This window comes from Macrobrachium rosenbergii, chromosome 53, assembly GCF_040412425.1.
Source record: "Macrobrachium rosenbergii isolate ZJJX-2024 chromosome 53, ASM4041242v1, whole genome shotgun sequence".
Classification (NCBI taxonomy): Eukaryota; Metazoa; Arthropoda; class Malacostraca; order Decapoda; family Palaemonidae; genus Macrobrachium; species Macrobrachium rosenbergii.
In genome coordinates, this window is record NC_089793.1 from 3,724,381 (window position 1) to 3,751,296 (window position 26,916).

The following is a 26,916-nucleotide window of genomic DNA, read 5'->3' on the forward strand; positions in this document are numbered from 1 at the left end:
ACAAGTGTCTCCGGCGCAATCGAGTTTTCTGTACAGACGCTACAGCATATAACCAAGGCCACCGAAAATAAATCTGTCTTTCGGTGGTCTCGGTGTAATGCTGTATGAACCGCGGCCCATGAAGCTTTAACCACGGCCCGGTGGTGGCCTATCCTATATCGTTGCCAGAATTATGGCTAACTTTAACCTTAAATAAAATAAAAACTACTGAGGCTAGAGGGCTGCAATTTGGTATGTTTGACGATTGGAGGGTGGATGATCAGCATACCAATTTGCAGCCCTCCAGCCTCAGTAGTTTTTAAGATCTGAGGGCGGACAGAAAAAGTGCGGACGGACAGACAAAGCCGGCACAATAGTTTTCTTTTCAGAAAGGTAAAACCCTGTCCACCGTGGATATTGACGTATAATTAACCGTTATATCTCCTTTCTCTACAGCATGATTTTCCAGTCTTATTACTAACAGTGTTAATGAATTATCACTTCTCATAAAAGCTTAAACTATAAACAAACGTTAATTAATGACAGTAAATTACAATTTATATATCAGGTCATTCAACATAATTTTCTTAAGGTTATATTTTCCGAATAACGTCATCGGCTATTTTTATTTATTTATTTTTTTTTTGAGAGGTGACAGTACACTAATACTCTCACGAAGTGGAATGTGAACACTCATACAAGTATAATCTTTGTATTAATGATTTATTAAAGATCTTATATACAAATAACATGTGGAGTCGAAATTCAGTTAGATTGTATAAATACAAAAATAAGATGAAGTATTTCCTTCTATTTTTTCAGCAGTGATATTTTATAGAAACTTTCAAATTCTTTGGGATGTTTTGCAAATGATGGCAGGGCAGGGAGACAGTAGGTTTAGTAGTTAATGAAAGCATTCGAGGGGATTATTCATTAATATTTTTTTTTTAATGAAGTAGGTATATTTTATTTACTTTTAAAAATTGAGCGTTAAAAATTGCTGTACAAGATTGAGATATTTTAAAACTTCTAAATAGAATAATCTACAGCATTTGGTAAATATTTACCTTCGACTTTAAGGAGGAAAAAGCTAATCAATTTTGAGTTCCTGGAGCAAATAAATTTTGAGTTGCTAGAACAAATAAATTTTGAGTTGCTAGAACGTATAAATTCTGAGTTTCTGGAACAAGTAAATTTTGAGTTTCTGGGTCACATAAGTTCCGAGTTTTGGAACATATAAACTTCAATTTCAAGAACAGAATGAAATTTTGAGTTCCAGAGAAATAAATAGCATTGCAAATAATCCTCCACGAGAATATTTGTGGAAAGTAATCTGTAATTGAAAATAGTAATGCAGTCGAGAAGTATAATATGAGCATGGCAGATTGACTGAGCAGTTTATGCACTTTGGCGTTCCATTCCTAGCACCGTTTTCTTTCTATTTAGATAGATTTCACTTTCACAACTTCTGGGGAAACTTTCATAACTTTCTGGGGACACTTTCACAGCTTCTGGGGACAGATTTTAATCGCCCATAGCTGTACAATACTCAACCAAATTTCACTCTGGTGTTCTGATGAAATTTGTTTGACAAATTTCTTCTCGTTTCTCTAAATTTTAGTTGATTTTAACTGTTTTGGGGACAGAATTTTCTGTAAAGATCAATCTAATGGAGAGAAGTTGATGAAAGTAGCTTCTTTATAAACAGTAAAATGTAAATCTGTATTTTTAAGAATTTGGAAATTTTTTTTTTTAGATTTTGACGTTTACTCTAGGTCGTAAGGTCCCATAAATCCACTTTTTCGATCCAAAATCCTCATTGTAACCCCTTCATTTTAGCATTTAGTTTGCTGTGTTCGTAAGTATAACCCCAATCTTCATTATTTAAATTAATTTTTCTTATTATAATTCCTGCTTTTCGCAATGCATCTTGAATTCACTGACCATACGATTATAATCCAAAAACGAACTGAAACATGAATTCTCCTTCACATACGCTGTTGCTCTGAATTCATGAATTCATCCACTCGTGAGCACAATTTGGCGACATCGAATTCCAGATGGGGAATTAAAATATTGAGAACAGTGTATCAGTTAACTGTGAACGCGAGTATCTTCCTAGTATCACTTAAATCGTATTAATTATATAAACTGAATGGCTGCGAAAACCACAAAGACACATCGACAATGATGCCACCTTTGATATCAGATGATGAGACTCCTCCAAAGTTATTTGGACATTTCGCTCGTTAATAGATCCTACCGTTATTTATCAAATAAAATATATAGTTAGATGATTTCTGTAGTAAAGATTTCGTGTGGGAAAAGTAGGTTTATATTTCTGCAGTTATTTTTAAGTTTAAGGTTAATCCGGTGTACATTGCACATTGCTCGACAATGTTTTGATCCTTCGGAAGTTTGACCTATAATGGAAGTGTTGATCGGTTAAAATCATATATATCTTTGGCTTTCAGCTGTGTGCTGGTTTGACCGCGTCAACCCCAAATAAATAAATAAAAAAATATCATTAAATAGTCCATTCCTTGCTGATCTATGTACAGTATTTACAAGCTCATTATTTACACATTCACTCTTTATGAACGGCGTCGCGCGCATGTCACCTTTGGGAGGTGGAATCCCTCCCTCTTTTTATTTTTTTTTCAGACGTCTCGCACTTCACCATAGACGGCCGCTTTTGAGAACATATGTGAACACACACTTCGCATATCGATCGAACACAATGTGCTCTTAATTAACGAACTCCCAGAAGTGCAATAAGGGCACTCTCCAGTAGGACTTCTTCCCCGCCAGCGTGATTTCTTGATCGATGGCGAGAAGCCATTGTCACTTCTTCTTCTTCTTTCTTCTTCTTCTTCTTCTTTTTCTTCTTTTTGCGAAAAGAGTTGCGTTTTTGTTTTTGTTTTATTTCGTTATTTCGTTTAACTCGGTTGTTGGGGAGATGACGATGGCGGTGGGCCGGGCGCCGCTGGGATTATGGGCGAAGAACTACTGCTGGGGTTACTGTGGCTTCCTGACGGAGGAGGAGGAGGTGGTGGATTTGGGTTGTTGGGGAGAAATCCCTCAGAGGGGATACAGAGGACATTGGGACGACCGTCGACGGATGTCTGGTGTTAACTTCCAAAGGCGTTGGCTGCCTGTTGGTGCTGTTTTCCGCCAGGGCGTCATTCTGTTGTTGGTCTCCACATGCGCCTGCGACAGGGCCGCCAGCGGAGGCCTCGAAGCCTGGTCGTTCTTGTCGCGGAGTTTCCGACGAGCCCTGGCTTCCAGAGACTCCTGCAGGTCGGTGATGTAGTCGATGGCGGAGTGGATGAGCTGGACGCGAGAGATCTTCCCGGTCCGTGGCACGTAAGGCACCAGTTCGCGTAGTTTATCCAAGTACAGTTTCATCTCTGCCCCCTTGTCCTCGTCGCCGCTGGAGGACGACTCCGCCGGCGGTAAGGAGGAGGACGTGGTGCTGATATCGACGTCATCTGTGGGCGCAGTCGACGAGGAACTCGAAGAAGAAGAAGAAGAAGGCTCGGTGCCTTCACCTGACACCACCTCCGACTCAGACAACAAGGGCATGGATGTTGGTGCCGTTTGGTTCGTCTTCTTTAAGGGCCTGGTGTTCCTCGCCCGCAGGATGTCCCTGTCCCTGGCGGGTGGAGGGGGCTTGTCCGGCTTCATGACGACCGGGAAATTAGGGAAATATACGACCTTTCACTCCTCTCGACGACGCACCGAACGGGGTACAGGAACAGTCCTGGAAAAGCCGAGCGTATCTGGCACCTTCCCTGCTACGGCCGGGCCGACTTTCTGACTGAGGCCATTCCGGGGACTGGCCACTCAGCACTCGTGCCGATCGATAGCCACGCCCCCTGGAATTCCGACGGCCAATGGGAGGTCCCGGTGCCTGGAACGTTCGTCGCGGCAAGTGGTGCCACCTTTATTCCAGCGTTTTGGTGCCTCGGATAAAAAAAAGATCTGGAAAGAGATCTCTGGTCAGCGGTGTTATTACGGAGAGTGCCTGACGTATGCTAATGACTGAGTGGCATCGGACACGTCTTCGATGCCTCTCTGACGTGAAATGAATCGTTAATGTCTCCGAATGATGTCATTGACACCTTTAGAGTATGTAAATGATATGAGATGTATCTTTTATAGCTGACATATCAAAGGCACCTGTTTTTATAGTACTATAAACATGACAGATATACCAGCCATATTTTTTTAACAATATGACGTGCACCTTTCATATCTAATAATGATATCAAACATGTCATTCATATCTTTGAATATCACACGCAATTTTCAATATTTTTAATATCAGACACCACCCTCGTACCCTTGAATAATGTCACACATATCTATCATTGTCGAATAATATCAGACACATGTTCATATCTTAGGGTATTGTCAAAGGATGCTATCAGTCATATCAAGGGCAACTATCACATATTACAAAGGATATCTAAATGTCCTATACACATTAAAAGGACATCTAAATGTCTTATACACATATTACAAAGGATATCTAATTTTCCTATACACCTATTACGAAGGACATCTGAATTTCCTATACACGTATTAAAAAGGACATCTAAATGTCCTATACGCGTATTAAAAAGGACATCTACTGTAAATGTCCTATACCCATTAAAAGGACATCTACAGAGGACATCTGAATGACCTATACAAATATGACAAAGGACATGTAAATATCCTACACGCATATTACAAAGGACATCTAAATGTCCCATACACATATTACAGAGGACATCTGAATGCCCAATACACATATTACGAAGGACATCTAAATGTCCTATATACACATCACAAAGGACATGTACTGTACACATATTGAATAGGACATCTGAATGTTCTATGCCTATACACATTACAAAGGACATCTAAAATGTCCTAGACACTTGACCATCAAATGTAAGTGCCTTTCATCCCTCCAGGAATAAAATTACACTTTTACGAGATCCTGGTGACATATGAACTGCAGGGGGTGGGGTAGGGGTAGGGGAGGGGGAGGGAGAGGGATTACGTCGGGTAACGTAAACAGAATAAGTCTCACATTACCGTTTGCCAAGTAAGGATCCCCCCCACCCCTACCCACCAGTGATGACGCCCCCCATATCGTGATATCAGTCATTGTCTGTTGTAATGGTGAAGAGATCGGAAAAGGGTATAAAGACTGTAAATTAGGATTCACTATATCGTTATCTTTTTTTTAATGCGTCATCTCTTTATTTAGTTTTAATTTGCTTTCAATGCTCGTTTGTTATTGTTTGGTTCTCAGTGGGTTTTTGATAACAATAGTGAGTTGTTGATTTTATGTTTCTATATATGCTCTCTCTGCGTCTATTAAAGTGTAGGGCCGTTTTTTCATATCTAAATCTCTCTCTCTCTCTCTCTCTCTCTCTCTCTCTCTCTCTCTCTCTCTCTCTCTCTCTCTCTCAGTACTAAATAGAATGTGTTTTTTTAAACAGTATGCACATATAAGGGTATCTGTTTATCTATCTGTCTATCTATCTATCTATATATCTATCTATCTATCTGTCTATATATATATATATATATATATATATATATATATATATATATATATATATATATATATATATACAAACGTCAACGTCAACGTAAATGCACACACACATATGTATATATGTGTGTATGTAGTATAGAATTTTTTCATTTTACGATACTTCTGTTGACGGTCGAAATTGTTGGAAACCTAAATACAAACCCATTCATATTTATATAATTTCTGTCGGCTGAAAATATGTCAGGCAATCCTTGATACTTGCTCTCTCTCTCTCTCTCTCTCTCTCTCTCTCTCTCTCTCTCTCTCTCTCTCTCTCTCTCATCTTACCTTCCCGTTCCAGACACGGTACTCTTTAGTAAGCTGCGTCAAGTATAGTAACTCAACAATTGTGACACTGGAGGTCGCGGACGCCAGTAAAAGATAATATTACTTCATTATCTTTTGTGAAACCTCGTGCTTCGATTATCGGTGTCCACCCTAACAATTTATCAGTCATCAGTTCACTTTTTTTTTATCTATTGTTATTCTATTGCCTTTGTTCTTTTTGTCCTTGCGTGCAGATACGAATGAATGATAGGTATCGGCAGATAGGAGGAATCTGATTGGCAGAGCCGTTACATAAAATAAAAGAAGTTCACGCGAAGGTGCAATGCATTACTACCCTAAAGTAATTCTCCTTGTATTTTATGATTTATTAATTTATTAACTTATTTTTTTACAACTGATCTCATCTTTCTGTATTTCCCATTACCTTCTGTTACCTCTTTTCAATGAACGCCATATTATTTGGAAGCGTGGGACGTATTCATATGAGTAGGGTGCATCATCTGAGTAATAATAATAATAATAATAATAATAATAATAATAATAATAATAATAATAATAATAATAATAATAATAATAATAACTAAATTATTTCGTCGATGGGACTCTTACAACAAGAGATGTAAAGAAACTGACTAATTGAAAATGATAATCAAGGTTAAGGTCACAGGGCCATCGGAATTCAGATTGAGTAAGGTCACTTGGACCTTTGAAGAATGATTAGGTTCACGTGGCAATGGAATAAAGAGGATAATCTCACAGGGCCCTTGGAATACTGAGTAAGGTCACAGTGCCCTTAGAATAGTGATTCAGTGAGGTCACAGTGCCCTTGGAATAATGACTGAATAAGGTCACAGTGCCCTTGGAATAATGATTGAATAAAGTCACAGTGCCCTTAGAATAGTGATTAAGTAAGGTCACAGTGCCCTTGGAATAATGACTGAATAAGGTCATAGTGCCCTTGGAATAATGATTGAATAAGGTCACAGTGTCCCTTGGAATAATGATTGAATAAGGTCACAATGCCCTTGGAATAATGATTGAAGTAAGGTCACAGTGCCGTCAGAAGTAGTAGGGCATGAGAGAGAGAGAGAGAGAGAGAGAGAGAGAGAGAGAGAGAGAGAGAGAGAGACCCCAGATGGATCTGCGGTATTTTATTTTTGCTAAGTTATATTCATCTGTCTATTACTGATTTCCGTCATTTTTTAGAATCATTCGATAATCTACCTTCTTCTTCCGTACCTAAAACCTTTGCTTCCTCGATGACCTATTGCTCCTATGCCCAATACCCCCTCTACTCACTCTCCCTATTATCATTATACCCTGATACCCATCTTCCCTGCTTCTGAAGGCGATGGAAAACACAGTGCCTAACCTTGGCGTTCGACAAAGACTTTGAAGGTCAACATATTCCTGTCCTTCCACTTGGCACTCGTGATTTGATTAACTTTTTCCTAACTCTCTTCTTCAAGTATTTTTCTGTTGTCTGTCAACTAAGCCATGTCCTGTGCTGGGGATAATATATAAAATGAAAGCTACTGTGTAGGGAATGCTTTATTCGTGATGCCAGAGAGCTGAAAATATCAGTCAGTTGACGAGACCTTTATTGGTATTCAATGTTATTTAGATCAGTTTTTTCTTTCTTGAATTTTGGTTTGAGGGAATATATATATATATATATATATATATATATATACATATATATATACATATATATATATATATATATGTTATATATATATATATAGATATATATATTTATTTTTATATATATATATATATGTTGTATATATATATATATATTATATATATATATATATATATATATATATATATATATATATGAAATATATATATATATATATATATATTAATAATTTAATATATATATACCTGTATATATATGTAGTAGGCATATACATATACATATAGTTTATGCATGTATGTATACATGTATACATACATACACACATATACATAAACATATATATATATATATATATATATATATATATATATATATATATATAAAATATAAATATATATATTTTCATGAAAACTATTTCTTCGTCTCTAATCGACTGTCTATCTATTGACTGTCTCAATTCTTTCAAGCCTGTCTATCTACCTCCTCCCCACCCCCACCCTCCCTTCTGGTAGTATTTTAAGCTCTTATATTTCAAATAAGGAAATGGTCTCGCCTCTCTCTCTCAAAGGCGACGACCTCAACCTCATCATTTTCCCCTACACCATTTCTACCCCTCCCTACTCCCTCCCCTCCCCTCCTCCACCCTACCCAGCCACCCCTCCTCTCCCCTCAAGTCCCAGAGGGGATCTGAGCTATCGACCTGTTCCACCTGCAGATCGATTTTTCCCTCCTCTTACGGTCCTCTTTCTCTCCCCTCCCCTCCCCCTCCCCATCCCCCTTTTCTCTTTCCTCCTCTCCTCCCATTCTCCCCTTTATCCCCCTCCCCTTCCTCTTCTTTCAGGGTCTTTAGGGGCTTCCCACAGTTTTCAGTTCTCTCTCTCTCTTTTTTTTTAAGTTTTTTTTATTGCTTTGAATTTGAATTCCTGGACATTACTGGTTTTTTAAAAATAAGTTTTATTAAAGGAGTTTTTGAATATATTTTGTATGTATTTATTATTTTTAGTGGAATTTATTCTCTTTTTTATTATTTTTCTTTTGCTTATGGTTTCAGATTTAGATTGGAAGTGTTAGGAACAATCGTTTGTCGATTGTTCCCTTGGTAGATTGTTGCCTCCTCTGCTTTTGTTTGTTTTTCGTGCTGGTGAGTTGACGTCTGTCATGGAGTGCTTGGCAGCGTCAGTCAGGTTCGTAACAGCAACAAGTCAGGTTCGTAACAGCAACCAGTCAGGTTCGTAACAGCACCAAGTCAGGTTCGTAGCAGCAACGAGCCAGGTTCTGGAGGGCAGAACGACCGATGGTCCAGGGGGCAGCGAGTCCGTTTGTAGGGTAGTATTCGTACCTGAGTCCGGTCCTAGCAGCAGAGCAGCGCAGGTTTCTTAAAGGACGAGATGGTTGCCGTGTCGGCTCTGTCTTGGTTGTCGTAGATGGAGGAGGACGTCAGTACGTTTCTTGGAGGGCGAGATGGTTGCCGTGTCGGCTCTGTCGTGGTCGTCAGTACTGGAGGAGGACGTCAGCACTGTGCTTGAGGACGAGATGGTTGACGTGTCGGCTCTGTCTTAATTGTCCTGCAAGTGTTCCCGTCAATCGATGTTTGGGAGGCTGCTTCCTCGGTTCTATGGAGTTCGTCCCTAATAATTTTCCTTGTGCTGCTTCATTTTGAATTTATTATTTGTTATTTATGCTGCTATTTTTGTTATATTATTGTTAAGTATCATATTATTTATATTGCTTGAGGGTTCATGTTACTTAATTATTGATTATGTTGTAAGCTACATGATGTTTGTTGAACTGCCCATGTTTTTGATAACTTTTTTTTCATGTTCATTTGTGTACTGAGTCTTTATCTTATTTTTCTTTGTTTTTGATTGTTGCTGCTGTAATGAGTTTAATTCATTTGTATAATGTTCATTTTTATTCTAATTGAACCTTGACTCAACTGTACATTATGTAAATAACTTAACTTTGTAAATAAATTAATTTTAAGGTAACTTTTTCGTTTTGTTCTGCTCCTCCCTCCTTTGTTTGTCACCTCTCGTCAGTCATTACAGCCCAATTGCTTGTTCATTTTAAAGAACCTGTAGATCTCGAGAGGCGAGATCGTAATATTGGCGACCTTAGGCCAGGATTGGTTCTGTTTTGGCTGGCGAGAGTGTGGCAGCATCGGGGGAGAGTATTTTGTTTGTTGTAAAAAAAAAAATTTTTATTGTAATTTTTTTTTTTTTTGTTAGGTGGGGAGGTGTTAGGAACAATCGTTTGTCGATTGTTCCCTTGGTAGATTGTTGCCTCCTCTGCTTTTGTTTGTTTTTCGTGCTGGTGAGTTGACGTCTGTCATGGAGTGCATTTAGCAGCGTCAGTCAGGTTCGTAACAGCAACAAGTCAGGTTAAAACAAGCAACCAGTCAGGTTCGTAACAGCACCAAGTCAGGTTCGTAGCAGCAACGAGCCAGGTTCTGGAGGGCAGAACGACCGATGGTCCAGGGCAGCAGCGAGTCCGTTCAGGGTAGCAGCAGCAGGTATTCGTACCTGTGAGGTCAGTCCCTAGCAGCAGAGCAGCGCAGAGTTTCTTAAGGACGAGATAGTTGCCGTGTCGGCTCTGTCTTGGTTGTCGTAGATGGAGGAGGACGTCAGTACGTTTCTTGGAGGGCGAGATGGTTTGCCGTGTCGGCTCTGTCGTGGTCGTCAGTACTGGAGGAGGACGTCAGCACTGTGCTTGAGGACGAGATGGTTGACGTGTCGGCTCTGTCTTAATTGTCCTGCAGTGTTCCCGTCAAGCAGTTTGGGCTGCTTCTCAGCTCTATGGAGTTCGTCCGCTGCCTACCGTTTCCTTGTGCTATTCATTTTTGAATTTATTATTTGTTATTTATGCTGCTATTTTTGTTATACCGCCTTGGTATCATATTATTTATATTGCTTGAGGGTTCATGTTACTTAATTTTGATTATGTTGCTAAGCTACACATGATGTTTGTTGAATTGCCCATGTTTTTGATAACTTTTTTTCATGTTCATTTGTGTACTGAGTCTTTATCTTATTTTTCTTTGTTTTTGATTGTTGCTGCTGTAATACACAAGTTTAATTCATTTGTATAATTTTCATTTTTTATTCTAATTGAACTGAAGTTTGACTCAACTGTACATTATGTAAATAACTTAACCTTTGTAAATAAATTAATTTTAGGTAACTTTTTCGTTTTGTTCTGCTCCTCCCTCCTTTGTTTGTCACCTCTCGTCAGTCATTACAGCCCAATTGCTTGTTCATTTTAAAGAACCTGTAGATCTCGAGAGGCGAGATCGTAATATTGGCGACCTTAGGCAGGATTGGTTCTGTTTTGGCTGGCGAGAGTGTGGCAGCATCGGGGGGACGAGTATTTTTGTTTGTTGTAAAAAAATTTTTATTGTAATTTTTTTTTTTTTGTTAGGTGGAGGTGTTAGGAACAATCGTTTGTCGATTGTTCCCTTGGCAGATTGTTGCCTCCTTTTTGTTTTTTTTCGTGCTTTTTCTTGCTGTCATGGAGTGCTTGGCAGCGTCAGTCAGGTTGTAACAGCAACAAGTCAGGTTCGTAACAGCAACCAGTCAGGTTCGTAACAGCACCAAGTCAGGTTCGTAGCAGCAACGAGCCAGGTTCTGGAGGGCAGAACGACCGATGGTCCAGGGCAGCCGAGTCCGTTGGGGTAGCAGCAGCAGGTATTCGTACCTGTATGAGTCCGGTCCTAGCAGCAGAGCAGCGCAGAGTTTTTAAGGACGAGATGGTTGCCGTGTCGGCTCTGTCTTGGTTGTCGTGAGATGGAGGAGGACGTCAGTACGTTTCTTGGAGGGCGAGATGGTTGCCGTGTCGGCTCTGTCGTGATCGTCATTGTACTGGAGGAGGACGTCAGCACTGTTTGAGGACGAGATGGTTGACGTGTCGGCTCTGTCTTCATTGTCCTGCAGTGTGTTCCTGTCAAGCAGTTTGGGCTGTTTCCTTTGGCTCTAGTGGATTCGTCCACTATTACCATTTTTGTGCTTTTCATTTTGAATTTATTATTTGGTTTATTTCCGTTTGCTCTGCGAGGCCATTTTGTTATACTGCTCTTGGTATCATATTATTTATATTCTTGAGGGTTCATGTTACTTAATTTTTGATTTGTTGTTTACATGATGTTTGTTGAACTGCCCATGTTTTTGATAACAAATTTTTTTCATGTTCATTTGTGTACTGAGTCTTTATCTTATTTTTCTTTGTTTTTTTGATTGTTGCAACTGTAATGATTTGTTTCAATTTGTATAATGTTCATTTTTTTATTCTAATTGAACCTTGACTCAACTGTACATTATGTAAATAATATATTAACTTTTGTAAATAAATTAATTTTAAGGTAACTTTTTTTGTTTTGTTCTGCTCCTCCCTCCTTTGTTTGTCACCTCTCGTCAGTCATTACAGCCCAATTGCTTGTTCCATTTTAAAGAACCTGTAGATCTCGAGGCGAGATCTAATATTGGCGACCTTAGCCAGGATTGGTTCTGTTTTGGCTGGCGAGTGTGGCAGCATCAGACAGTATTTTGTTTGTTGTAAAAAAAAAATTTTTTATTGTAATTTTTTTGTTAGGTGGGAGGTGTTCGGGAACAATCGTTTTGTCGATTATTCCCTTGGTAGATTGTTGCCTCCTCTGTTTTGTTTGTTTTTCTTGCTGGTGAGTTGACGTCTGTCATGGAGTGCTTGGCAGCGTCAAGGTTGTAACAGCAACAAGTCAGGTTCAAAACAGCAAACCAGTCAGGTTCAATGTAACAGCACCGACAGGTTCAGCAGCAACGAGCCAGGTTCTGGAGGGCAGAACGACCGATATCAGGGCAGCCAGATGAGTCCGTAAGTAGCATGGCAGCAGGTATTCGTACCTGTGAGTCCGGTCCCTAGCAGCAGAGCAGCGGAGAGTTTCTAAAGGACGAGATGGTTGCCGTGTCGGCTCTGTCTTGGTTGTCGTAGATGGAGGAGGGACGTCAGTACGTTTCTTGGAGGGCGAGATGGTTGCCGTGTCGGCTCTGTCGTGGTCGTCAGTACTGGAGGAGGACGTCAGCACTGTGTTTGAGGACGAGATGGTTCACGTGTCGGCTCTGTCTTTGTTGTCCTGCAGTGTTCCCGTCAAGCAGCTTGGGGCTGCTTCTGCTGGAGTTCGTCCGCTAATACCGTTTTTTGAACTTCATTTTGAATGTTATTATTTGTTATTTATTGCTATTTTTGTTATACTGCTCGCCTTATTTATCATATTATTATATTGCTTGAGGGTTCATTTTCCGTTGCTGTTATTTTGTTTGAATTATTTTTACATGATGTTTGTTGAACTCCCATGTAACTTTGATGCCGTTAATTCTTTTTTCAAATGTTCATTTTTGTACTGAGTCTTTATCTTATTTTTCTTTTGTTTTTGATTGTTTTGCTGTAATGAAGTTTAATTCATTTTGTATAATGTTATTTTATTCTAATTGAACCTGTTGACTCAACTGTACATTATGTAAATATTTAAACTTTTGTAAATAAATTAATTTTAAGGTAACTTTTTTGTTTTTGTTCTGCTCCTCCCTCCTTTGTTTGTCACCTCTCGTCAGTCATTACAGCCCAATTGCTTGTTCATTTTAAGAACCTGTAGATCTCGAGAGGCCAGATCGTAATATTGGACCTTAGGTTGAAGATTGGTTCTGTTTTGGCTGGCGAGAGTGTGGCAGCATCGGGGGAAAGTATTTGTTTTGTTTGTAAAAAAAAATTTTTATTGTAATTTTTTTTTGTTAAAGTGAGGAGGTGTTAGAACAATCGTTTGTCGATTGTTCCCTTGGTAGATTGTTGCCTCACTGTTTTGTTTGTTTTTTCGTGCTGGTGAGTTGACGTCTGTGATGGATGCTTGGCAGCGTCAGTCAGGTTCGTAACAGCAACAAGTCAGGTTCGTAACAGCAACCAGTCAGGTTCGTAACAGCACCAAGTCAGGTTCGTAGCAGCAACGAGCCAGGTTCTGGAGGGCAGAACGACCGATGGTCCAGGTAGCAGCAGTCCGTTAAGGTGCAGCAGCAGGTATTCGTACCTGTGAGTCCCGGTCCTAGCAGCAGAGCAGCGCAGAGTTTTGAAGGACGAGATGGTTGCCGTGTCGGCTCTGTCTTGGTTGTCGTAGATGGAGGAGGACGTCAGTACGTTTCTGGAGGCGAGATGGTTGCCGTGTCGGCTCTGTCGTGGTCGTCAGTACTGGAGGAGGACGTCAGCACTGTGCTTGAGGACGAGATGGTTGATCGTGTCGGCTCTGTCTTATTGTTGTCCTGCAGTGTTCCCGTCAAGCAGCTTACTGGGCTGCTGCCTCCGGTGTTTATGAGATTATTTCCTTATTATGGTTTTTGTGCTGCTTCATTTTGTTTTTATTATTTGATTATTTATGCTGCTTTTTTGTTATTTGACCTTGGTATCATATTATTTATATTGCTTGAGGGTTTTTTTGGACTTAATTATTGATTATGTTTGTTTATTTTTGATGTTTGTTGAACTCCCACTATTTTTTGATAACTTTTCAAATGTTCATTTATGTTTAATGGAATTTTATCTTATTTTTCTTGTATTTTTGATTGTTGCTTTTAATGAATTTAATTCATTTGTATAATGTTCATTTATTTTAAATTGAACCTTGACTCAACTGTACATTATGTAAATAACTTAATTTTGTAAATAAATTAATTTTAAGGTAACTTTTTCGTTTTGTTCTGCTCCTCCCTCCTTTGTTTGTCACCTCTCGTCAGTCATTACAGCCCAATTGCTTGTTCATTTTAAGAACCTGTAGATCTCGAGAGGCGAGATTATAATATTGGCGACCTTAGCCAGGATTGGTTCTGTTTGGCTGGCGAGAGTGTAGCATCGGGGGAGAGTATTTTGTTTGTTGTAAAAAAAAAAATTTTTTTATTGTATTTTTTTTTTTGTTAGGTAGGTGTGTGTTAGGAACAATCGTTTTGTCGATTGTTCCTTGGTAGATTGTTGCCTCCTCTGTTTTGTTTGAATGTGCTGGTGAGTTGACGTCTGGTCATGGAGTGCTTGGCAGCGTCAGTCAGGTTCGAAACAGCAACAAGTCAGGTTCGTAACAGCAACCAGTCAGGTTCGTAACAGCACCAAGTCAGGTTCGTAGCAGCAACGAGCCAGGTTCTGAGGCAGAACGACCGATGGTCCAGGGCAGGAGAGTCCGTTGGGGTAGCAGCAGCAGGTTTCGTACCTGCATCCGGTCCTCGCAGAGCAGCGTCAGAGTTTTTTTGAGGACGAGATGGTTGCCGTGTCGGCTCTGTCTTGGTTGTCGTAGATGGAGGACGTCATACTGTGTTTTTGAGGGCGAGATGGTTCTCCGTCTTTCGGCTCTGTCTTGGTCGTCAGTACTGGAGGAGGACGTCAGCACTGTGTCTTGAGGACGAGATGGTTGGTCTTCGGATCTATACATTGTCCTGCAGTATGTTAGTCAAGCACCCTAGGGCTGCTTCCTCGGCTCTATGGAGTTCGTTAATCACGTTTCCTTGTGCTGCTTCATTTTGAATTTATTATTTGTTTATTTATGCTGCTATTTTTGTTATACCGCCTTGGTATCATATTATTTATATTCGCTTGAGGGTTCATGTTACTTAATTATTGATTATGTTTACCTAAATGATGTTTCCATTGAACTGCCCATGTTTTTGATAACTTTTTTTTTCATACAAAATTTGTGTACTGAGTCTTTATCTGATTATTTTCTTTGTTTTTGATTGTTGCTGCTGTAATGAGTTTAATTCATTTGTATAATGTAATTTTTATTCTAATTGAACCTTGATTCAACTGTACATTATTTAAATAATCCAATTTGTTCAAATTAATTTTAGGTAACTTTTTCGTTTTGTTCTGCATCCTCCTCCTTTGTTTGTCACCTCTCGTCAGTCATTACAGCCCAATTGCTTGTTCATTTTAAAGAACCTATAGATCTCGAGAGGCGAGATCGTAATATTGGCGACCTTATGGGATTGGTTCTCTTTTTGGCTGGCGAGAACTGTGGCAGCATCGGGGGAGAGTATTTGTTTGTTGTAAAAAAATTTTTATTGTAATTTTTTTTTTTTGTTAGGTGGGGAGGGTGTTGGAACAATCGTTTGTCGATTGTTCCCTTGGTAGATTGTTGCCTCCTCTGCTTTTGTTTGTTTTTCGTGCTGGTGAGTTGACGTCTGTCATGGAGTGCCTTGGCAGCGGCGTTGGTCTTTTGTTTTCTTTGCAACAAGTCAGGTTCGTACAGCAACCATGGGTCAGTAACAGCGTCAAGTCAGGTTCGTAGCAGCAACGAGCCAGGTTCTGGAGGGCAGAACGACCGATGGTCCAGGGCAGCAGCGAGTCCGTTGGGGTAGCAGCAGCAGGTATTCGTACCTGTGAGTCCGGTCCTAGCAGCAGAGCAGCGCAGAGTTTCTTAAGGACGAGATGGTTGCCGTGTCGGCTCTGTCTTGGTTGTCGTAGATGGAGGAGGACGTCAGTACGTTTCTTGGAGGGCGAGATGGTTGCCGTGTCGGCTCTGTCGTGGTCGTCAGTACTGGAGGAGGACGTCAGCACTGTGCTTGAGGACGAGATGGTTGACGTGTCGGCTCTGTCTTAATTGTCCTGCAGTGTTCCCGTCAAGCAGCTTGGGGCTGCTTCCTCGGCTCTATGGAGTTCGTCCGCTAATACCGTTTCCTTGTGCTGCTTCATTTTGAATTTATTATTTGTTATTTATGCTGCTATTTTTGTTATACCGCCTTGGTATCATATTATTTATATTGCTTGAGGGTTCATGTTACTTAATTATTGATTATGTTGTAAGCTACATGATGTTTGTTGAACTGCCCATGTTTTTGATAACTTTTTTTTCATGTTCATTTGTGTACTGAGTCTTTATCTTATTTTTCTTTGTTTTTGATTGTTGCTGCTGTAATGAGTTTAATTCATTTGTATAATGTTCATTTTTATTCTAATTGAACCTTGACTCAACTGTACATTATGTAAATAACTTAACTTTGTAAATAAATTAATTTTAAGGTAACTTTTTCGTTTTGTTCTGCTCCTCCCTCCTTTGTTTGTCACCTCTCGTCAGTCATTACAGCCCAATTGCTTGTTCATTTTAAAGAACCTGTAGATCTCGAGAGGCGAGATCATAATAGGAAGTATATTGAATTCGTAATGAGTTTTGTTTAAATACTTTTTTTTCCTTTATATTACAATTTTTTTCCGTTTGGTATAGTTACGATTTTTAAGGACCTCTTTTTCCCTTTTATCTTCCGGCATTTTTAAAAATTTTATTCATCAGAGACGGGTTTCCATTCACCAGTGGATCGAAATGAATTGATCATTCTATATAAAATACGAGTATGATATTATCAGTACGAATGTATGGAAATTCTTATACATGATGATATTCTGAATGCCTCCATCGAGCGTCTTTGCTTATGATATGTGTGCAGTATGGTTGCCTCAGCAGGATGGAATGGTAATTGTTGTCTCTCTTGCAAATCAGCGACGATCACCCTTTAGACCTTCGGCAGGCACTTCCATGCAAGAATGTGGAGCTTATACACACACACATATATATATATATATATATATATATATATATATATATATATATATATATATATATATCATATAATATACTGTTCATAAGAATAATTTAGCAGATGAAACTGTCAGTGCAAAATCAGTATGTCTAGCTCACCATAGACTTATGTATACTAAGACAAATACTAGCCCCTTCTGCTACTACAGTTAATAGTAATAAACTCCATTTTCACAACTATTGCCTCTTCTCATTACTTCCATTCGTCTTTGGCATCTAAAAACTTCTCAACACAAGATAAATTTCAATCCGCCGTGCTTACTGAATCGAAAAAGCTTATACGTAACTTCTACGTGACTTCCCAACGAAGAGGAACATTCCCTTTTTTTATGGTCAGAAAATAGTCCCTCTTCCAGTAATGACGGTTCGCCTAATGTACCTGATAATGGCTCCTTACCCAAGGAAAACAGAATGCCAGTTTCGGAGGTACTGTCCGCCAGGCATCTGTTCTGTGCGCAGCCCTGCGGTGGTGACGAGAAACCGGTTTGCGTGGTTAGTCTCGTCAAAAAGTACCAGGTCTGGTTGGCTGGTCTTCTTGCAATAGAAGACCAGGAGAGATAGTAGTTTTAGTACTAGTAATGACTCATAGGGTTCTGATTAGCCTATCGTGGTCTTAGCTAGTAATATTGCATTACATTCTAGGGTATATCACAGTCTTGTTGCTAGAATGACAAAAAATACTAGGGTCTGGCTGACTGGTGTTCTTGCAATAGAAGACCAGGAATTTATGGTACTGCACTGTAGTTTTATTGCTAGTAGTGACTCAAAAGGTTCTGAAGTCTACCGTGGTCTTAGCTAGTATTGTCTCATAAGATTCTGTGGTAAATCATGGTCTCATTGCTAGAATGACTCTGAGGAGTCCCGGATCTATCATGATTTTATTGCCAAAATTGGCTCAAAAACATTGGTCTAGCTTCCTTATCGTCAACAATGAATCGAAAAAATATGAAAAATATGATACCGGGGTCTGCCGTGGTCTTATTGCTAATAATAGTTAGATGTTAGTAATAAATGATTATTTACTTTCATATCAGGCGATTTATGCATTTTCCCTCGGATAGAATATAAAAATTCGTTGCTTAAGCACAATGATCATGGATTAGGCCTAAAGTGTTCTGTGTTACTGTGGGTTTGGGATTAAACAATGCTGTGAATTGCATTTATGTCAATTATTCAGTGATTTTAGCGGATAATGGCTGATGTAATCTAACTATTATTCAGTACAATGTCTTTCAGGTTTCTTCACTTTTTCTCTGACAATAATCTTGTAGAATTATATAGTTTTCCTTTTAGGCCGATTATTCCTCTCTTCATGTCTTCTTGACCGCATTGGTCTGACCACACCTTCTCGTCTCGGCTTTTCTCTCATCTCTATCGCATTCTCTCCTCTTCTTTCCCTGCCATTGCCATTTTTCGAGTCTTTAACTCCATCAGGTCCATGGCCTGTGTAACGGCTCCCCGGGGTGCTGTATGTTTCCCGCCCTTAACTTGAGTGTCACGCAGTCTCTACGACCGCCGGCGCTCTACCATTTGACCCAAGGCCATTTGTATTACCAAGTCACTGGTGGGAGTGCATTTGCCACTCTCTTTACTCTCCTGATGGGGAGAAAGGTCTCTCTCTCTCTCTCTCTCTCTCTCTCTCTCTCTCTCTCTCTCTCTCTCTCTCACTCTCACTTTTCCGTGGCAGAAGGATGAGGACTGGACCTTCTTCCCTAGACCTATTCTGTTCCAGCCTTTCTCTCTTTGCCAGTACAGTCATACATTATATACATACACATGTATGTGTATGTTTATATAGAATCTGCTGGTTACTTGTTTGACAGGTATGTGTATGCATTTGTTTACAAATACATTTTGAATAAATTGCGCTCGTCTTGGGAAATATACGTTCGCTTACTCTCTCGGATTGTTTTTTCATACATTTATTGCAAAAGTTTTTTTATTGAGAGGATTTTTCCTTGTAATTCTGGGTAACTTGTGAAGAGATACTGAAACGTAAAAGGAATAACCATATTATCTATTATAGTAAAATGGTTCTCCAGATGTTATGTTTATGTAGGTTGTTTCTCGTTTGCCAACATACTATGCATCTTCACATATTTAATCTATGAGGACTAGTCTGGCAACGAAAGTAGGCCTACGACGCAATTCCGGTATGTTTTTATAAAGAATGGAAGGGAATTTAACTCTGCATATACCATTACATGGCAGTAAATCAGTCCGTCAGTCCCTTAAATAATGGAAGTTGAATCGACTCAATCATTTCCGTAAAGTTACTTCTGAGTGTGAATAGATGTAAAAACTTCGAAGTGGAAATCTCAGAGTCTTGGAGGTTCTAAGCAAGATTGCAGACATAGGGGCTATTTCTGGTACTCTTCACTTTCAAGCCCTTTTAATTCTAGTTTTCTGAAAAGAAACCCATTGTGCCGGCTTTGTCTGTCCGTCCGCACTTTATTCTCTCACTTTTTCTTTCCTCCCTCAGATCTTAAAAACTGAGGCTAGATGGCTGCAAATTGGTTTATTGATCATCCGCCCCCCAATCATCAAGCATACCAAATTGCAGCCCTCTAGCCTCAGTAGTTTTTATTTTATTCATGGTTAAAGTTAGCCATGATCGTGCTTCTGGCAACGCAACAACACATGCCACAACGGCCTGCTGAGAAATTCATGGGCCGCGGCTCATACAGCATTATACCGAGACCACCTAAAGATAGATCTATTTCCGGTGGCCTTGATTATGCGCTGTACAGAAAACTCGACTGCGCCGAAGAAACTTGGGCGCATTTTTACTGGTTTTCCTAGGAGCTGCTGCAGAAGAATAGCAAAGCCGCTTTACAATTGAGACGGTCAAGGCCGCTAATAGGAAAATAAAATCTGTCTTACAGACAGAAAACGAATCTACATGAAATGATAACGGACATACGGGCAGAGGGTTTTCATTAATGCAAGAGCAAGGGGAGGGTGTTCCCCAGGGAGAGAGATTCCTCGGGGGGGTTCCAGTATCTACAGATTAATTGGCGCCCTTCGATTGTGTTTGTAAGTTATTAAAGTGTCCTGTTCGACTCTGTAGTGCAGTTGGCTCTGTTTGTGTATAAGTAATTCGAGTGTATTTTATTCCGGTGAATTTTGTTATGCTTTTAGTGAGTAAAGTTATAAGTTCGGCTTGTTTTCATGAATGCGCGGAGCTTAGTGCTTGTATCAACTAGAATTATAATCATTACATTTATTTATTTATTTATCTATTTATTAACTTATTTATTTATTTATATTTTGCTCCCAAGAATCTTGAATATGTCTGATTTCATTATGTTTGGACAAGATCTCTGATCTTAAAAAGGTTCATATTTTCCAGGTATATCAGATTTTAAAACTACCTGTAAAGCAAAGATATATATATATATATATATATATATATATATATATATATATATATATATATATATATATATAGTATATATATATATAAAAAGATAACTCTAAAAAAATTAAGGAACCTCTCTGATACAAACTCACCTCCAATGGAAAAAATTCTGTCCTGATGTTTGCACCAAAGAGGTCCCTCTTTTCATTTCAGTACCATCCTTACTACGACACTATTTGCATTCAGGTCCCATCCTAACATTTAGGACACGGCCCAGGAGACTTCAGGGAAAGCAGGTGGGGGGGCATTGGTGCCTCGCTCGAGAGAAGGCCTCCCTACTTTACCAAACTTCGACAGATGGCTGACTTGGGGTTCTCAGTAGTCTTAACCTGATTACTTGTATGTTCTTTTCCCCCCTCTGGAACTCATTCCCATTCTGTCTGTCTGTGTCTGTCTATGTGTCTCTCTCTGTCTGTTTTTCGTGGTTCGGTTCCCTTGTGTCTTCACCGAAGTCTGCTTTCGCGTGTGAGACATACGTGTGTGTGTGATGAATATGTCTGCATTCTACATGTGTGTGTCTCTTTGTCGCTTTAGTATGTCTTCGTCTGTCTTTTATGCTGTCATGTCTGTTTCTCTGTCCAAGTGTGAGTTCATATGTCTGTCTGTGTGTGGGTAATGTATTATGTCTTACATGTCTGTCTTAATCTCATAGATGGCTTGATATGAATCTGCATTGTCCAGTTCTCAATTTCCAGTTTTCCTGTCACTCTCATTTTCCTCCTCCTCCTCCTCCTCCTCCCCCTTCCCTCCTCCTCCTCCTCCTCTCCTCCTCCTCCTCCTCCTCCTCCTCCTCCTCCCCTCCGACATTCATTTGGCCTCCATAAGGACCTTAACAATGTAACACGATATTCCATCGTCGACATCACGGATCAAATTGCAATATGAATATGTAAATTTCCGTTGCTGCGCTCTCCTCTCTCTCTCTCTCTCTCTCTCTCTCTCTCTCTCTCTCTCTCTCTCTGGCTAATGAGGGAAGGGGGGTTGGTTCTGTTCCTCCCACGGCTTTCTGAGGAACATTCGTGGACATGTGATACGCTTGAGACTTGTACCGGATGTTTTGAAATCAAAATTTTCCATTAAACAGCTGTCAGAATTTTTCAGTTGTTTATTAAAGCCATAAAATACGATTAGTAATGAATAAATCAAAGATATCTTCCCTGAAATAGCTAAGCTTTAGAATCTAGATCAAACCTCATTTCAAAACACTGTATTGTAAAATTCTGAATACAGTATAAACGACTGTAAGTGTTTACGTCGATATACGACGAGACTCACAGTTACTGCACCGAAAAATATAAGTACTTTAGGACCCCGTAGCGGGGTAATGCCGTCAGTGCACCTCATGCGGTGCACTGTAGGCATTATTTAAGGTTCTCTGCAGCGTGCCATCGGCCCCTAGCTGCAACCCCTTTCGTTCCTTTTACTGTACCTCCTTTCACATTCTCTTTCTTCCATCTTACTTTCCACCTTCTCCTAACTATTGATTCATAGTGCAACTGCTTTGAGGTTTTCCTCCTGTTACACCTTTCAAACCTTATTGTCAATTTCCGTTTCAGCGCTGGATGACCTCACAGGTCCCAGTGCTTGGCCTTTGGCCTAAATTCTATATGCAATCAATCAAGTACTTTGAGAATACTTCTTTCTTATTGAGAAATTCGCAGCTATGTGTAATTTTCTCATCTGACGCATTACCACTTTGCTAATGAATTCATTCAGCCCTCGATTTTAGTTATATATATGAATTACAGTTATCGTACCCTGGTGGCGCAGTGGTTATAGCTACCGATGCCTTTTGTAACCCTCTAATATACTGAGGCTGTACGCTGACCATGGCAGTAAGTGTCTAACATAAAATTTGGTTAAGTTTTAATAGCGAGCTAACCTGTGTAGCATTATATTTGCCAGAATATGCATAAACTCAAGTCCAGTTCATACACACACACATATGTATATATTTATATATACATATATATATAGTATATATAAGATAATATATATACATATATATATATAATATATATATATATATATATATATATATATATATATATATATATATATATATATATATATATATATATATATATATATATATATATATTATATATATATATATATATATAACGTACATTTTCCTGCTAATCATTGGAATTCCTTAACACGCATCCTACAACATTGCTGTTTTGCTGATTAATTCTATCAGAAATCACACCTTATATTCGTCTACATGTTATCGAACTTACCCGTAAATATTTAAGTTTCCTGTTTTTTGTTTGTTTTTGTTTATCTACCTTTATCTATTCATCCTCTTTCGTAACGTCCTGGTTCCTGCTTTTATTGGTTGGTTTGTGCTTACCATTAGTTGGCGTTGCAACAGCGAAGGTCTTTTACGCTATTTTTAGGTTCTGTCGAAGGACGGCCTGTGATCATCTTCGGGGTTGAAGTCAGTCGCCGCCATCATGATCCCATCAATCAAGATTAACTTCTCTTTTGAGCAAAGATCGCCCGTGAATGAATTCGTTCGTGTGTTCATGTGGATGTGTGTGTGTGCGTGTGTGCGTGTGTGTGTGTGTGTGTGTGAATGTGTGTATGTGTGTGTGTGTTCGTGCTCAGACTTCCAGTGTCGACTAAGACGAACTGGAACATATTTTTGGCGGATCATCGTTCATTTGTATGATTCTGTAATGACTCACACACATATATTTATATATAGTATATTTATTTATTTATTTATATATATATTTTAATATGTAAACATGTAACGTATTTTCGCATTCTGTAGTGACACACACATACATATATATATTTATTTATTTATATATTTTAATATGTAAACATATAACGTATTTTCGCATTCGGGCGATGCTGCACGCTGCACGCCGCAGAAGGCACACTGGAGGCAGTGCCAAAGGTGTTTTGAAGCATCCCTCAAACCACTTTTCGGCCTCCTCCTCCTCCTCCTCCTACTTCGCTGTCCAACTTCTTCAACTTACTTGATCCTGTACCTCATTTCACCTCTCGGGGAAGAAAAAATCCTTTGCTTCGAACTTACTTAGTTTAAAAGTAATTGTATTATTATTATTATTATTATTATTATTATTATTATTATTATTATTATTATTATTATTATTATTATTATTATTACTTCTAAAGAATTCTGTCCCCTTCCAGGCCATAGTGACAGATGGCTCGCATTAAAATTTTAATAAATGTTTTGATTACATCAACCAGCATCTTTCATCTCGTCTCATCTCGGAGAGAAGAAGATGAACTTGAGGAGTAAAGTTAAGGGAAACAAGGCTCGGTTCTCGCTAGTTAACGCATGGAATTATTTTTAGGATGGTTCAGTTTTCGCCTTCTGATCGGAAAAGGAAAATGTTGTAATTAGTGTAAAAGACAAAGTATTTTTATGGGTGGAAGGAAAGCGGTTTCATTTCTGCAACAAGACAGCTTATTTAATTTGTGTAAAAGTCAATATTTTTTTGTTAGTGTAAAAAGAAAGCGGTTTCATTTTTGTAACAAGAAAGCTATTTAATTTGTGTAAAAGACAATTTTTTTGTGGGTGTAAAAAAGAAAGCGGTTTAATTTTTGTAACAAGAAAGCTATTTAATTTGTGGAAAAGACAATTTTTTTTGTAGGTGTAGAAAAGAAAGCGGTTTCATTTTTGTAACAAGAAAGCTATTTAATTTGTGTAAAAGGCAGTATTTTTTATCGGTGTGAAAGAAAAGCGGTTTCATTTTCATAACAAGAAAGCTATTTAATTTGTGTAAAAGACAAACTATTCAATTGGGTGTAAAAGGAAAAAACCTTTGTAATTTAATTTGGTAAAAGACAAAAAAGGAAAATGGTTAGACTGTGTTAATGAAAATCTTTAATTATTTTGAATGAAAATGGTTAGATTAGTGTAAAAGATAAACGTTGACGATTGTAAAAGGAACGCGGTTAGATTAGTGTAAATGAAAAACTTCAATTTTATAGTTAAAAGAAGACTGTTAGGTTTTTTATAAAATTAAATTGTTTAATTACTGTAAAAGGAAAACTAGTTTATAAGTAAAATGAAAACTGTTTAGTTTAAAAGGAAAACTTTATGATTTATGTAAAACATAGCTATGAATTTTTCTTGTAATTTTATTCTATTTTACAGCTTAATTATCTAAAGGAATCTTTGTAGCAATACCTTGCTGAACATATGAAGGCGACATTGAAATAGTTTAGATGCTGATAATGAATGAAATGATATTCTGTAGAAGGTGTACCCTAAAACTTACGAGATTCTCTGATAAATGATTTTATTTCATTTCAATCATATTTTGCAGTCTAAACGTCTACAGGAATCTTTGTAGAAATATTTTGTAGAGCGTTTGAGATTGATCCTGTAGCCTTACATCTGACGAATATAAAATAAAATAGCCGTGAAATAGCATCTCGAGATGAGTCACAGGCAAAAGCAACTTTCCCCCCCTCATTCGGACGAGCGAAATGATCAGTTCTGAAGAGGAAAAAAAAATAAAAAATTGAGATCAGAAATTCGCAAAATGCGTTTGATTATTCATGGGTCTTGTCACTTCGCGCAGATGTTCAAACTGGCGCATAGTTTGAATAATCCAATAGATGAGTTGTACCTCGAGCCAAGAGTTTGTTTTGTGAAATGGGCTTACAATTTGGCGGGTCCCGGCGCTCGGCCTCCAGCATATGGGCGGGAAAATTTCGCTTGTTCGTTCGGTGGCGCTGGCTTCGCCTACGCCAGTCCCTTAAATAACAACTATTCATGGTTCTTCTTAGGTACATCTAGGCTTAAATCATATTGATTTAATTGATACTATATATATATTTTCAAAATATTAATTATAAAGCCTCGTAAATTCATAAAACCATACTGTTTTCCCTCAAGGGAAGACGGGACTCGAACGCCGAGGGTAGCCATTGGGGAAATCCGAGGGGAGGCGGTGGAATTTGCAAGGTAATGAATGTTTTAGTACTGGTGGGAGAAAGAGCGGAGATGAAGAGGGGAGGGGAAACGAGGGGAAAGATGAGGTTCCCAGTGGTCGACAGGGTGAGGGGGAGAGGGGGAGGGAGGAGGGAAATAAGGGGGAGGGTGGAGGGGAAGTTTGTAACAGGTACATGAGAGACGGTCGGAAATTGTCGTAGGTTTTTTGAGTCATCTGTTGTTATTATTATTATTATTATTATTATTATTATTATTATTATTATTATTATTATTATTATTATTACAACTGTCACTGTCATAATCAACAGCAGTTATCATTGATATCATTATAATCGTCATTATTATTATTATGACGACTGACATTATCATCAACAGCAGGTATTATTATTATTATTATTATTATTATTATTATTATTATTATTATTATTATTATTATTGATGGCGAGAGAGGTGATCCAATGCTTCTTCTTCTTCTTCTTCTTCTTCTTCTTCTTCTTCTTCTTCTTCTTCTTCTTATTATTATTATTATTATTATTATTATTATTATTATTATTATTATTATTATTATTATTATTTTATTTTATTTTATTTTTTTATTTTTTTTAATTGAGGCATAAAACCATCTGAATGTTGAAAAGGAAATGCTGCAAGTGGTATGCATACGTAAAGAGGATCTGATATCCCGATTCTAAGTCAGAGCAGGAAAAAGTATCAGGAATTTTTAGAATATGTGCGGCGACACAGTTTCCGTTGTGTCGTGTAGTTATTTAATTTAATATTTCATTTAATATTCAATGTTGGTTCACTCTTTACAAGGAAACCTAAAAATTGCAATTTCGAGACGGATACAGTGAGCAAGAAACTTGAAATTACAATTTTTTGGGACAGGTGCAATAGGCAAGGAGCTAAAAATTACAGTTTTTTGGGACAGGTGCAGTGAACAAGAAACTTGAAATTACAGTTTTTTGGGACAGGTGCAATAGGCAAGGAGCTAAAAATTACAGTTTTTTGGGACAGGTGCAGTGAACAAGAAACTTGAAATTACAGTTTTTTGGGAGGACAGGTGCAGTGGGCAAGGAACTTAAAAATTAAAATTTTTGAGACGGATGCAGTGGACAAGGAACCTAAAAATTACAATTTTTTAGACGGATCCCATGGGCGAAAAACCTACAAATTACAATTTTTAAGACAGATGCAATGGACAAGAAACCTAAAAATTGCAATTTTTAAGACAGGTACAGTGGACAAGAAACCTAAAAATTGCAATGTTTTAAAACAGGTACAATGGTCAAGAAACTTACAAATTACAAAGAAACTTACAAATTAAAATGTTTGAGACAAGTACAGTGGGAAGACCCGTAAAAATTACAATTTTCAAGACAGGCACAGTGAACAAGAAAACTAAAAAATTACAATTTTTGAGAGGTACAACAGGCTAAAAAACCCAAAA

General features: G+C 38.5%; 1 long non-coding RNA gene across 1 annotated transcript; it reads left to right on the top strand.

The window, feature by feature from the left end:
* The first annotated feature begins 14,537 nt into the window (after positions 1 to 14,537).
* Positions 14,538 to 16,527, top strand: LOC136834070 (uncharacterized). Its single transcript, XR_010851651.1, has 2 exons — positions 14,538 to 14,626; positions 15,785 to 16,527. It is a non-coding gene; the product is annotated as an uncharacterized lncRNA (long non-coding RNA).
* Positions 16,528 to 26,916: the final 10,389 nt, after the last annotated feature.